The sequence below is a fragment of the Lonchura striata genome, chromosome 1A, assembly GCF_050655825.1.
Source record: "Lonchura striata isolate lonStrDom1 chromosome 1A, ASM5065582v1, whole genome shotgun sequence".
NCBI classification, from domain to species: domain Eukaryota; kingdom Metazoa; phylum Chordata; class Aves; order Passeriformes; family Estrildidae; genus Lonchura; species Lonchura striata.
Window position 1 is genome coordinate 73,121,263 of NC_140741.1, and position 14,156 is coordinate 73,135,418.

At 41.1% G+C, this 14,156-nt stretch overlaps 1 protein-coding gene across 28 annotated transcripts in view; it reads right to left on the reverse strand.

The window, feature by feature from the left end:
* The window catches only part of LOC110470912 (endonuclease domain-containing 1 protein-like), a 159,908-nt gene that overhangs the window by 107,565 nt on the left and 38,187 nt on the right, over positions 1-14,156 (reverse strand). The window lies entirely within an intron of this gene.

The following is a 14,156-nucleotide window of genomic DNA, read 5'->3' on the forward strand; positions in this document are numbered from 1 at the left end:
GTAAGAACCAGCTGCACACTACCGAGGCCAACAAAATCTTATCAAATGCAGACTCCAAGGCTGAAGTGACTTATTTAGAGAACTGCTGTGCTGCTCTCACCTGCAGCACCCAGTTAAGTTAGATCAAGGACAACAGCACATACCAACTACCATTATAAGCAGGAGGCTTTAATTTTTTATGCACACTTTCCTTTAGGCATACACACCCACTCTCAGCAAATTCCCATTAATGGCCATTCTAGAATCCTGAAAAGCAGTATGTTATAGCCTTGGGCTAACTAAATTAGAGTGAGCTATGCTGAAGCTGCAATCTCAGTCAAAACCTGCTGTATGACTTGCACCACAATAAAGATACTCCCTCAGAGAGCCTCTTCACAGCATAATGCTTTCAAAAAAACCTCACCATACCCTGCACCTCCTGTGAATTTGGTCATGATAGCCTGGGGCCTTGCCCAAGGACACTCAGAATAAAGATCAAAAATTAACCAGTAGTCAAAAAAAGTTGATTATACCCATGATTTTTTATCTACTACAAGTGGGGATGTGGATCTTGGCTTGAAGGAGCACAGAACAGATGAGAACTCAAATGGCAAAGTGCAAGGGGACATGGCACAATTCGTTCTGAATGAAATACAAGGTTAAAAATCTCATTTTCTGTCACAATGAATTGAGTTTTCAAAGTGAGACCTCCCTGCCCTTGTGCTTTTTTCAGATTTGATTTCTGGAGAAATTCTAGCTTTTACATTACAGTAGAATGCTGTAAAATTTTCAAATAGCTAGATTTTGTGCTAACCCTAATTCATAATCATTCTGGCCTTGCAACCATGGTGTGAAATTCACTGAGCTAGACAGCTGGGAAGGGGGGGGTGTGAAGAGTGGGGGTGGTGTTGTGTTTTTTTATTATTATTGCACTTCTGGTGTTCAACCCTTCTACTCTATACAAAATCCATATTCAGAAGTCTGTAAGCATGAAGATGCTTTTACGTACCAGGATTTGGTCAGGCTCTAAAAGCATCTGTAGCTTAGTTTGCAATGAATGAATCTCTCTTCAAATTTACTTTGGTGATGAAAATGGCGTTTCTAGCCTGTAGTCCTGACTTATGTAAAAAGTGATGCTGCTCAGGAAATTGTTTTGTCCATGTAATGCTCTCCAACGTAATTTTTATCCCTTCAAAACCCTCTAAAAGACACCTACTGAGAAATGCTTTCCAAAGAAACCTGAAGAAAACTGTCTGAGCTCACAGTACTGGTAGAAAACTAAACTTTAAATGAAGTTCTAGGAAAGAACCACCAGCTTTTCACGTAAACTTGTGGTGAGTTTTCACTGAAGCCCTCAACCCCGCCAAGCCATGGCTAAATGTCATTCTTCACTTCCTATCCTAAATCAGCCATAACAGGAAGACGGTTTTGCTCTGTCATTTTCAGACCTCATTAAAACCCAGCACTAAGCATAATTCTGGATAGTGGAACTTGGCTGTGGACTGAAAAAAACTCCCCAACATTTAGACAATCTAAGAAATTTAGCCTTGTTTTTTTTCTACCTAAATGGGACTTGGGCACAGCTCTTCACCAAAGACATGGTTTTATTTTTACACATGCTCTTGATACATGCTGGATCAACATCGTGAGGTATGCAAATTTAAACAGAACTAATTGGGTTGGAAAACCCCTCTAAGATCACAGAGTCCAACCATTAATCCAGCACTGCCAAGGCCATCATTAATCCAGATCCCCAAGTGCCACATCTTTTAAATCCCTCCAGGGACAGCAACTCCACCACTGCCATGGGCAGCCTGTGACAGGGCCCGCCAACCTTTTTGGTGAAGAAATTTTTACTAAAATCCAAACTGAGCCTCTCCTGGTGCAACTTGAGGCTATTTCCTCCTGTCCTATCCCCAGGAAAAGACAAGCACAACCTACCTACAGCTGCTTTGCAACACAAGCAAATCACAAAGTCAAACTTTCACTCAATTTCTTATGCAACTATCAGTCAACTTTTTATTATTTCCCCCTGCCAAAAATCTTCTATTCTTAACAATTCTTTAAAGGCCACTTAAGGCACACCAAGAGCTATGAAAAGCAACACTGGGCTGTTTCATGGATCATCTCCCAAGGTACCACGCTCCAAAGCACACAATGCCACTGTATTTCTGCCTCTGTAATACTGTCTTTAGGCAGCTACAAGTTGTCCCAGTGAGAAAACATTATTTTGTGCATGTCCTATTAAAAAAGATTAATCTGTTCGACACCTGATGATTCACTCACCCACATGTTAGAAGTCCGCACAAAAATGACTCATTCTGTCCGTAAGAATATTCACCTGGGATACCCAAGTGCTCTCATCTTTTCCAGGGCTGGTAACTGCTTTTTGTTGCAAAGGTGGTGGATGGCAGCTTCCATGAGAGCAATGGGCGACATGAAGGAGAAACAGCCATGGGACTGGGCCCTGGAAGTTTTATAAACCATCTACATAATAATAATAATAATACTTGAGAGTTAAGTTTGTGGATAACTGAAGAACTGGCAGAGGAAACATTAACACTCCACAGTGAGACAGCTGTTGAAGGCAACAACTGATTTTAACCCTGACAACTGATTTTAATCCCAACAAATCAACATCACCCAGATTTGAAGGAGCTCAGGCTACTCCTCCGTGACCTGGACACTTTTTCCCAGGAACGGGCTCGGGAGCAGCTGTACTGAATCTCCCTGGTAGGGACAGCCAGTGCAGGGCAAATCCACATTAAGGGCTTGGCTGATGACATCAGATTTGTTGTGTTTGTGCAACAAATCAAACTCAGTTCTAGGCTAGAACTTCACGTCCAGTTCTGATACCCAGGCTGCGGAGACGCCAAGGGACTGGCAAGAGTTCAGGGAAGAGTTTGGGAAATATCAGGTCTGGCTGGGATACAGACTCTGTGACGCCAGGCCAAACGTCTCCTGCATTAGGGAGATGAGTCCCTGACCTTGTTTTCATAGGTGCTTTGTGAATATGACAAGGAACAAACAGCTCTTCCATCCTTGGAGAGAAAGGCACAGTGGGGTATTACAGCTGGAAGGCAAGCAAGCTTGAATTGGAAGGAACTTCTCACTTTTTAGCAACAGCAGTGCTAAATTTTTAGCATTCATTGGTGTTTTAGGACAGCAGAGCTTCTAACAGCACACCAACAGGCACTTCTGAGGAAGAGTTCTCATCTTCTTTCACAGAGAACCACACAGGCTTGATACAGAGACATGAATCTAAAAGTTCCATGGAATCACAGAATCATTTGGGTTGTAAGGGATCCTGAAGACCACCCCATTTCAACCCCATCCACTATCCTAAGTTGCTCCAAACCCCATCCAACACGGTCTTGAAAAATTCCAGGGGTGAGGCAGCCACAGTTTCTCTGGGCAATCTGTACCAGGGCCTCCCTCCCCTCACAGCCAAGAATTTCTGCCTAATATCCAATCTCAACCTACTCTCCTTCAGCTTTAATACATTTTCTTGTCCTAAAACTGTCTTTTACTAAAAAATAAAAATCCTGAAGTTAGTACTGAAGTTAATTTTCATGCTTAATTTTATTGCTACTGCTATGTAATGCCTACTGCTTTGTGTTGTCTCAATATCAACTGTGCTCCCTCGCCTTGAAAGAAGCCCTTTGTAGATGGTTTTCCTCCTTGGTAAACTTATCTGCAAAAATACAGGCATGGAAAATACCTGATTTGCTGTTTTTCTTGATCCTCATTACCTCAAGAAGTAACATGGAAAATAAAGAGAGAAAAGAAAAAGAAAATGTGTGACCTTAATTTAGGGGAAAGTAAATGGTAACTCTGTGTATTATTAGAATACGATGAGAATTTATGCAAGAGGACACTAGTTTAGCCAGAAAAGCACTTAACAGAAGTGACTAAAGACATGCTTGCTGCTTGCCTGACACAGCTCTCTCTTTCCAGCCCTTCTATCATCCAAACACATTTTACTGCCACCCCTTCTGCAACTCCTGGACCTGAATTTTTGACTGAAGTTCAGACAGTACTCGGAGGCACCAAAGTGCACAGCACACCCAGTTCAGTAATTCAGGAGAAGATAAAACTTTCAGATATATTTGTTCTACCAACACCTTGCATTCAGTGAGGAAAGGGGAATAAAGAGAATAAACTGGCCAACACCACAAATGAACCCTGAGAAATGAAAAACACAAAAAGAGAAATAATCTAATGAAGGAAGATCGTTTCCTGACACAAGAAATAAAGTATATAGATTCTAAACTCTTGCTTATTTCTAAATCTGTAAGTTAAAAAAAAAATATTGAACCGAGTAAGGCACAACTGACTCATTTTTAATTCTGAGTCATCCCAAATCAGTGGATTCCTGTGTCAGACTATCTGTGCCCTCAAGAAGGTAATGGAATATGGCAATTTCTAATCCACTTAAGAATCAGGAAATTCACACAGCAGGTGTGAACACTAACAAACCACTATTTTCACTTTATACTGAAAAAAAAATAATTCAATCAAGCCCTCTCTATGGAATATAGCAAGAGGTCTGAAGAGAGTGGATAAGATAAGCCACGCTGTTTTACACAAAAAAAAAGTAGGACAAGTCCTTTCCTGGCTTGTCCTGCTAGAATTACAGACCTTGAACTCGGAGAAAACAAATAAAAAACCTCTTGACAGCAGTAAGAGATCAGGGCAACCTTCTTCACACTGCCCTGTGCTGGGGGCTGCAGACACAAACCACATCCTGAACAGCACCAGCTCTGCTCCTGATGCCCAAGGCAGCAGCTCCTCACCTTCCATTGTATCCCAATTTAATATTTTGCAAAAGCAAACACACTGGGTTTATGTAATTAGTACCAGTGTGCCATTCACTCCATGGGATTTGGAGTTTTAACTCCTTAAAGATGCAATCCTAGAAAAATTAATGCATTTCCAAGAGCTTGGAATGCTCTTATTTCTGGGGAATTTATCACAGAAGTGTTTAGCACAGTGGTTTTAAATCTTCTAATTTTATGAGGAGATTCGAACTGCTCAGCATTTTTCTGAAAATTCTTGTTCCCAGAATTACCAAGTTACATAAGAATCTCATATGCCAATAATGAAACATTTTCTAGTCTCCAAGGTAGCACAGAAACGCCAGAAATTTGTCTGACATTCCTCCCCCTTCCAAAACAAACCCAGCAGGCACGTAAAAAGAACTCGAAGTGTTATTTATAAAGTAACTCATTAATTATCAATTATTGAAATACCAGTAGCCCAATTGTTCCTGAATACTTGGTGAGGAATGTTGTTGATGGTGTCCATGCATCCCTGTCAGGTCTTCTTTATCCAGGGAAAGAAAGAGAAGAAAGGAAAAAAAAAAGGAAGGGGAGAGGAAGGGGAGAGGAAGGGGAGAGGAAGGGGAGAGGAAGGGGAGAGGAAGGGAAGAGGAAGGGAAGAGGAAGGGAAGAGGAAGGGAAGAGGAAGGGAAGAGGAAGGGAAGAGGAAGGGAAGAGGAAGGGAAGAGGAAGGGAAGAGGAAGGGAAGAGGAAGGGAAGAGGAAGGGAAGAGGAAGGGAAGAGGAAGGGAAGAGGAAGGGAAGAGAACCTTTTCTGCATCATAGTTTTCCAGCCTTTTTAAGATTACAAGTACCTGACGTTTTTATTAAAATAACTATCTATGGCTTTAATAAAACACATGAATTAAATGAAGATGTTTCCTCCCACGATCACAGCATCAACCACTATGGGATCAGCATTTGGAATAAAATCAGCAGGAGCACTTCCCCATCGATGACAGCAATATACAGCCCTGTTAATTTATTGCTCATTATTATTCATCATTACTCTGGCTCAAAACAACTTTCAGGAGAGGAGTAGCTGGGAAACTTTGCATTCTTCCTTAGCAAGTATCTCTGTAAAACATAAAAATGAGGCATCTAAATTATCTGTTCCCAATTACAAAGGCTGTTTTATATGGCCCACAAATTCTCCTACAGTACAAAAGTAGATTTTAACAGATTAACACACACATTAAGAAGTCCAAATTCTAGCAAACACTTAAATATTGGTGTCTTAAAGCTATTTTAAGTAAAGAGCAGCAGTAGAGTTCTGGAAGCTACCAAGTATCTGATTAATCCCATGTCCAGTGAAGTATCCAAGCTTTTTGAGCTGCTTACAAAATTGCCTTATCTCTTTATTTGCTATAGGTGGTACATTGGCATCACATCACCTGTGCCTGCTCCTAGATTAGGACAAAAAAAATTGGAAAATTTCTTTTCTCTCCCTCTCAACCTCTTAATCCTCATTTCAAACCCAAAGCCTCCAAAATGTTTTGCACAGGCATGTTGTAAAACTAACTTTAGGTGTTTAGTAGAGTGACAAAGGGAACCATTTTGGATCCCTCTGCAGAACTAACGCCTCAAAGTGCAGCTCTGCTCATTTGTATTTTAACCCAGCTCGTGTGCTGGTATTCCAGCAGCATATGGCAGTGTGTATTTCAGTTGGAAGAGCTTCAAGGAGGAGCAGCAGCATCATTCTAAAAATCTGCTTATATACCAAATCAAGTTGTTGTTTTTTTTTTCAAGTGAGTTCCACTTGAATCTTTAGGATGCCCATCCTCTTCTACCAACAAAAAAAAAAAACAAAACAACTCTCCATACTCAGGACGAAGTTTCCTTTGCCCAACTGTCTTTAGACTGTTACCTGCTTTTGATGGCAGAACACCAAGAAATAACAATTATGAAGGAAGCTCAAGTTCCCTCTTTAGAACCACAATGATGAAAAGAAGAAAAGATCTTAATACTTGTTGCTTGGAATTATTCCAGTAATTAGGAGACACTGGATAAATCTCACCTCACCTTAAAAATCAGATATCCAGGTGAGATTACTCTTAATCCGGGGGGATTACATGGATATCACTTTTCACAAAGCTAGTTAGGTGAAACCCTCAGTTGCAGGGGAAGCAGAGCTCTGAAAACCTGCAGAAGAGATGGTATTTGCATCACAAATCTGAGCAGGAGTTACCATAAAGCAGCCACATGTTGTACCACTGCCAACACCTCAGCAGAGTCTGAAATCCCACGCCAAGTGTCTAAAATAGACAACACCGGAAACTTAATTCCTGAAATAACCTTAGGACCTTACAGAAGGTGAAAATGGACAACTTGAAGGAAACAAATCCTCTGAATAAACACCAAACTGATTATTCACTGACTGCAGAGGCTTCTTCAGGCTTTGATACCAACAAAATCTTACCACTGATTTCAGTATGATTTTTTCCTGAGCAAGAACTGTGGGGTCCTTCCCTTAAGAACTACAAATTGCTGCATCTAAAGAGAGTGAAAGATACCCCTGCAGAATTGTACACAAACCTTGCTTCAGACGAGTTATCCCAAGTATTCTGTACAGCCCCATCTGTGGAGCAGACAACTCCTCCAGTGAGTACTGTCCCAAACCACAAGAATTTTGCGTTAATTTTCCTTAATTCTTGGCAGATATTAACTGAAAACACCCTTCTCTGTCCTGACACCATCCCTGCACATTTGCATTCAATCCACATTTATTTGATGGGAACAAATGAAGACAGAGCTCTCAGCATCCTTCAGACCTCCAGAAAATATTGTCTTTCCCCAAATTAACACAACAACGAGATCAGCAAATGCCACTGCTGAAGCAAACACCTGCTCTAAGGTTTGGTGGGCAGAAGATCTTTCCAAACCTGCTAGAAACTGAGATCAGGCAGCACTCAGCTGGAAGAAACCCCAGCCCTACATTATGTAATCTACATAGTTTTTAGACCAGTCTGCATTCTTGCAGAGCCCAAAAGTGAGGAAGCTACAGACAGAACAAAAGAGAACAGAAAAAAGTTCATCAGCCTCAGGCCAGAGGCTGCTGAGGGTTCTGTGTGTGCACACTGAGGCAGGACTGCCCGCTCACCCACACGAACCTGAGCACTGCAATCTCATAATATCAAGGGTAAAAGCACCACAAAATTTCCAGCGAGTCAGATCAGTCCCTTATTTGGATGAACAACCACTAACAACTAAGAAATTAAAAGATCTGCTTCAGGGTTGGCTTTGGGTTTTCCTTTTCTTGGTAGTGTGTGAATAAGTCCAGACACAAACTCATCTTAAAAACTCAGAAACAGCTCAACTGATGCTGCCACTGACCATACGGAACGAACAGAAAGTGGTAACACCCAAATTCAGCCTGACCTTTAAAGACAGATTAGTCTCAACCCAGATTCTTCTGTTGAGTATGCTGGGGTTTTTCTTCATTTCACAGAACTGCAGAATGGTTTCAGCAAGAAGAGACCTTAAAGCCCATCCAGTCCCACCTCCTGCCATGGGCAGAGACACCTTCCACTATTCCAGGCTGGACACTTCCAGGGATGGAGCAGCCACAGCTTCTCTGTGTAACCTCTGCCAGGGCACCACCACCCTCACAGTAAAGAATTTACTCCCAATATCTCATCTAAAACTGCTATCTTTCAGTTTGAAGCCATTCCCCCTTTACCTGTTACCGCATGCTTTTGAAAATAGTCTCTGAAATGGAATATATACTGCTAGAAATGCAGCCTCTGAGTACATCTCCAAGTTGCAAACTTCTCATGTACTTACGTAAGAATGAGGAAAAACAGGTGAAACTATCAAGCACCCAAGTCAAACTAAGCTGCTGTTCCTTGCAATCAACATCATTTTATAATATCTTTAAATGTGATTTAAAATTCCATTCTCATTTTATCCTTCTAGGTCACCCAAAGGACTGTAACTTCTTTTCACCCAAAGAGACTGCAAGCCTTCTTGCTTTTAATCAAGTATCAAATTGCTCTTTCTTAACCATCATGACTGAAAAAACTCTCTAAAAGTGGAAACACTGGCCAGTTCAAAACACTGAAATACCAGGGTGAGATTTAATTCACTCCATTTCAAATACCTGCACTAGATCTATGAGGATTTTGGGTGTCTAAATCCCTCACTACAGCTCAGGGAATGCAGACAGCAGCTCATCTGACCACACAGAAATAATTACAGAAGGATGAACCAAACTGCTCATTCCACTTCACTGGCTGGGGGGCAGAATCTTCCAATTATTCCAGCAGGATGAGACACACAAGAAGGAGAAATTTTCTGGTAATAAACTTTCTTGTGTCAGTTTGTCTGACAAGAGCATCTCAAAGTGCATGGAAGCCCATGAAGCTCAAAACCTCTTCCTACCAATAAAAGCACAGGAAGAAAGAAAAGACACAAAACCAAGTTCAGAAGCAGAGAGACTTCCTAGTTCCAGACAATGCTCCATGCCTGGAAGTGTCTAAAGCCAGGTTGAACAGGGATTGGAGTGTGGAGTTGCGTTATTTAAATAACGCAACTCCACAATTGGAGAAATTTGGGATAGTGGAAAGTGTCCCTGCCTATGTCAGGGGGTGGAACTGGATTGTCTATAAAGTCTCTTCCAACTCAAACCATTCTGTGGTTCTGGAACTTCCCAGCCTCATGAAGTACCTGACAGTTATCAGCATCAATCATCATCTCTTGAAATTAAAGTGGCCAAACTGCAGGATTTTGGAGGTGGACAAATTCTCAGAGTAGTCACTGTAATGTAAACAATGCATTTTTAGACACCATTAATTAGCACTCCTTCAAACAACTCCAAAAACTGACAGCAGAGGCAAAACTTGACCCAGCCCTGACCTGGGCACAGGATCTTCACTGCTGCAAGAGTGGCTGCATTACTGATTACAAAGCACTCAAGTTCAGTACTTGAAACAGTAGTTTTCTCTATTTTTAGCTATGCGACTAAAAAAAAAATCCCCGCTTGAGCATGAGGGTTGGACCAAGTGACCTTAGTCAGGTCCTCAAATAAGCTCAGGCATTCTGTGATGAAAAATCAAGGAAACTGCTATAAAGAAAACTAAAATGAACAGGCAAAAAAAGGGGAGAGTATTACAAGGATGACAGCTTGCTAAAGATCCCCTATTGCATATGGAAGAATAGAGTAAGTACAACTTCAAACAAAATGAAGAACAATATTAAAAAAGGGTTCAAAAGCATGTCCTTCAAAAAGAGAAATCATACCATGATTCCAGGGGAAAAAAAAAAAAAAAAAGACTTTAAGAAACTAAATGCAAAATTTTAAGCTGAAAAAAAAAATACTGAGAACTGATGTGTTAGGAGGAAATTTTATCAAATGCACCAGAAGGGTGAAGCTTATGAGAAAGACTGCTGGGCCAGCAGGTGACAGAATATAAAGGGCTCGACAGGACAAAGCTGTGGGGAGGGGGGAAAAAAACTCAGAAATGCTTCTTCACCACATGAAAACCCAAATGAACTCAGTGTTCAGGACGTAAGAGTTTAGGGAACTTCCAGCTCTGGCGCCTGCCTGCAGAGAGGAGCAGGCAAGAGGATCCTCTCTCCGGGAAGCTGAGCACTGCTCACTGCCAAAGCCTACCAGGAATTCCACAGCCAGGAGCACGTGGACACAGCCAGACTTCTAAGGAAACCAAGTTATTAAAAATACCAACTGATGGGCTGCAATCTGCAGGTCACAGACAGGAGGGCTCTGAAAGGGTGCTGTGGATGTTGGCAGTCCCTAAAAATTACCAATTTCTCCACAAGGTCTTGAAGAAAACTCAGCTGTAGAGCAGAAAGGAGGAAGGGTCTTACTAACCAACAGTTAATTTACATCCTTAGAACATAAAGCCTCATATGCATACCTAAAACCAGACTCCTGTACAGGTCTAGAGTTAGACCTCTCTCATTTAACTGCACAACAAATTATGTTGAAAAGGACACACTGTGAGGTCACAGGTCTATTACAGATAAACCAGTAAATGCATCAAAGCAGTTACCCTCAGTGTTTTCTTCCAGCTAGTTATTATACAGCGTGACTGCGAGAGAAAACAGAACATGAAATTCAAGTAGATTAATTCTAAGACCCTGTACATAGAAAAAAGCGACCAACTACGCACTGAAAATGAGGGGTTCTAAATTAGTTTTTTTTCCTGATTAGGTGAGACCTTGAAGTCACTACAGATAGCTTTGTGAAAATACAGTTTTCACAGTGGTTGGCAACAGGAGCAGTGAAAAAGCAAACTGAATTTCAGGAGTAATAAGGAATGAACAGAGGAGGTAAAAGGAAGCAGCAGTGGGACATTGGGACACTGCATTTATATGCAGCATTTTAGTGTCCTCAACTCTCTACTTCTCTAAGCTGCAGCTGCAGGACACCACTGGAAAAGTTATTTCATGCTACAGATCCTTTAAATCTGGCCCAGTTTTACATTAGATGTTTGCTACATTAATGTTGAAAAACAAGAGCAAGGAGCAGTTCTACTGCTCAGGCCATTTCCTACACCTAATCATCTAAAACAAGTGTGTATTTATGATTGTGGAGATCAATTCTGTTGCCTAATTTCCCTTATTCAATATAATTTTCCATTTATTGGCAATGCAGAGAGTAATAAACCATCAGGTTCAAACCAAGTTGGTTCTGAGACTAAAAACTCAGAAGATGAAAAATGCTGTGAACAAAGCAGGCGTGGACCTTGTAAACATTAAACATCATCCTCAGTCATCCAAAAAGGTGAATCCTTTGCCCACCCTATCTTTCAAAGGTGAATTTACAAATAGGCAGCTCTGGAACACTCTGCCCAGGGAAGTGGTGGAGTCAAAAAATGCATGGATATGGCACTTGAGGATATGGTTTAGTGGTGAATATGGTGGTGCTCCAAGGCAGAACTTGGTGATCTTAGAGGTCTTTTCCAACCTCAACATTGCTGTGATGAAGAATGACATTAGATCTTACATATTATCATCCATTCCTACAAAATATTTTACAGTGACTTGACATTTACAAATGTACCAAAACAGCACAGGGATTTTACCACCAATTCAGCTGTGCCACATGGAGAAGTGGGCAAAGCCACTCTGCTTTTGGCAGGGCTTGGTGCCATTCCAGCTCTTCTTTCCACAGGGATCTGAACTGGGATCTGTTCCCAGCACTGTTCAATGAATTCATAAGTGGCATGAAAAGGGCTCAACAGTGAGATGACAACATCTGCTGATGACAGTAAAGTTATTCACAGTAGCAAAGGCAGTAAATAAGTAGGAAAAAACAAAAAGAAATGCGTGCAGATAACTCACTGGACATTAAAATATATAAATGAAATTCAGGAGTGAAATTAATGAGGACTCTCAATGAAATTGAGTGCGAAGTAGGATGAGTGGAGGTGGGGTAAGTGGCCCTATTTCATGTATATAGGTCAGCAGGCTTTGAACTGACTCAACACTGCAGCAGGCTGAGCTCTAGAAAATTATAGTTGTAATGGAAATAGTTATGTATTAATTACTTAAGTCTTCTCCAGTGAAAGAAGCGTATTTTAAATGGAGTTCAGGCTCAGAAGTTAACAAAAGAAGATGGCTCCTCACTGAACAGGCTGATGTGGTGGAGAACCAGAGCTTTACACTTCCCAGTACTCCTCACTCATGAATTCCAAAAGACAAACCCAGTAAACACTGAAAAAAAAAAAAAACAAACAAAAAACATCCAGCTCAGTCAATCCATGTCCAACAGCTGTCTGGACAATGAAGGGTGTGCAGGAGGAGGATCCTATTCCCATTCTGCTGCTGTGCTCCTCAATAACCCACCTGTAGCCACTGCTGGAGACAAATCACTGCTCTAGGTCAGTAAATGACAAGAGCTCTTTCCTCCTCCTACCTTCAGTACCTCTCTGCAAGCTGTCAGACCTTTTTAGTCTATTCTAGACTTTCTGTGTTGTCTGTCAGGCAAAATCATCAGAACTATGCTGGAAAAGCAAATCCAAAATGCCCAGCAGGAGCAGCTGGCGGGGTGAAAGGGATCAGATGCCCAAGCATAAAGTCTGTCACCCTGTAGATAATTCTGTTTGCATTAAAGTTACAATGCAGCTTTGCTCCCCATAAAACACCCATCCACCAAAGTGCAGCAAAATAGTCCCCTCCTTCTCAAAGGAAAATCAAGCCTAATAAAAGAGCCCATTCATTGTTTGAGTTCCCTTTTCCACAAAGGTGACTTGGGCTTTTTGCTCTTTCCCTGAATTTCCCCTACATTTCCACTCTTGCTAGAAGGAAAAAAACAAACCCACTTTGAAAAATCACCTGGATTTCCAAGCAACAAGATGAAAAGTTCTACTTATTCCAGGAAACAGTCCTAATTCATTTAACAAAATTAATGGGTATTTTAATGACACTTTTAGACTACCACACTGTAACTCACTCTTAATACAGTCTAATGGTTTAAAAATAGGAAAATATTAACCACTGTCCCAAAATAATCTTTGAAATAATTACCATATCACTATTTCCCATTATTTTTCTTCTCAAAAAGATGCCAAGTTGCTCCAACATGGAGCAAAACAAATCTGCCACAGAAAGAGAATTAAAAAAAAAATTTTACTTTTCTGGGTACATGGAGCACTAATTCTTAATAGCCAAGGCTACAGAAACAACTTCTATGTCAACAGGTACTGAATCACTTTAAGAGATTAAAATTATTGAACAAATCACTGCCTCTAACCACCTACTCCTTCCCTTCAGTCTTGTAAAACTTCCCAGGGATTAAAGACCGTTAGAATGTAACTTATAGAAAAAACATCAGAAATCAATTTTGCCTGTTACTGTATTTTCTTTCACACAGCACAGCTGCCTAAATTTAGCGTGGCTGTTTTTATTTCTCTTACGAACTATGTTAACAAACTCTGTGGGGTTCTTCACTACCCTTGACACTGAACCACAGACTTGCAGATAAAGGCTGGGAAAACTGACAGGGTCAAATGTCCAAGTTGGGAAAAGGAGGATGAGTAATGGGGCTGTACCAGTGATCAAGTGCAACTCCACTCAGCTCTGGAAAGTCTGGAATAGGAATGGAATATGGAGAACCAAGCAGAGATCAATTAATTTTACATACAAATATATCTAATTGCACACTTGAAGTTCCTGGAAGGTTTGCCACCTGGGCTAAATTACCTAAATCCAGGCAGAACTATCCATGGAAAAGATGGATTCCTTTCTACAGGCACCTCTTCAGAGATAAGTCATCCCCTTCAAGGGGGTCTGGAATAGGAACTGTCAGGAAGCTGTTCATTGGTCATCCTACCTGCCCAGCAACACCTGGACATTTAAGCTTCGTGAGAAAAACCTCCCCCACAGCATTTGAGGT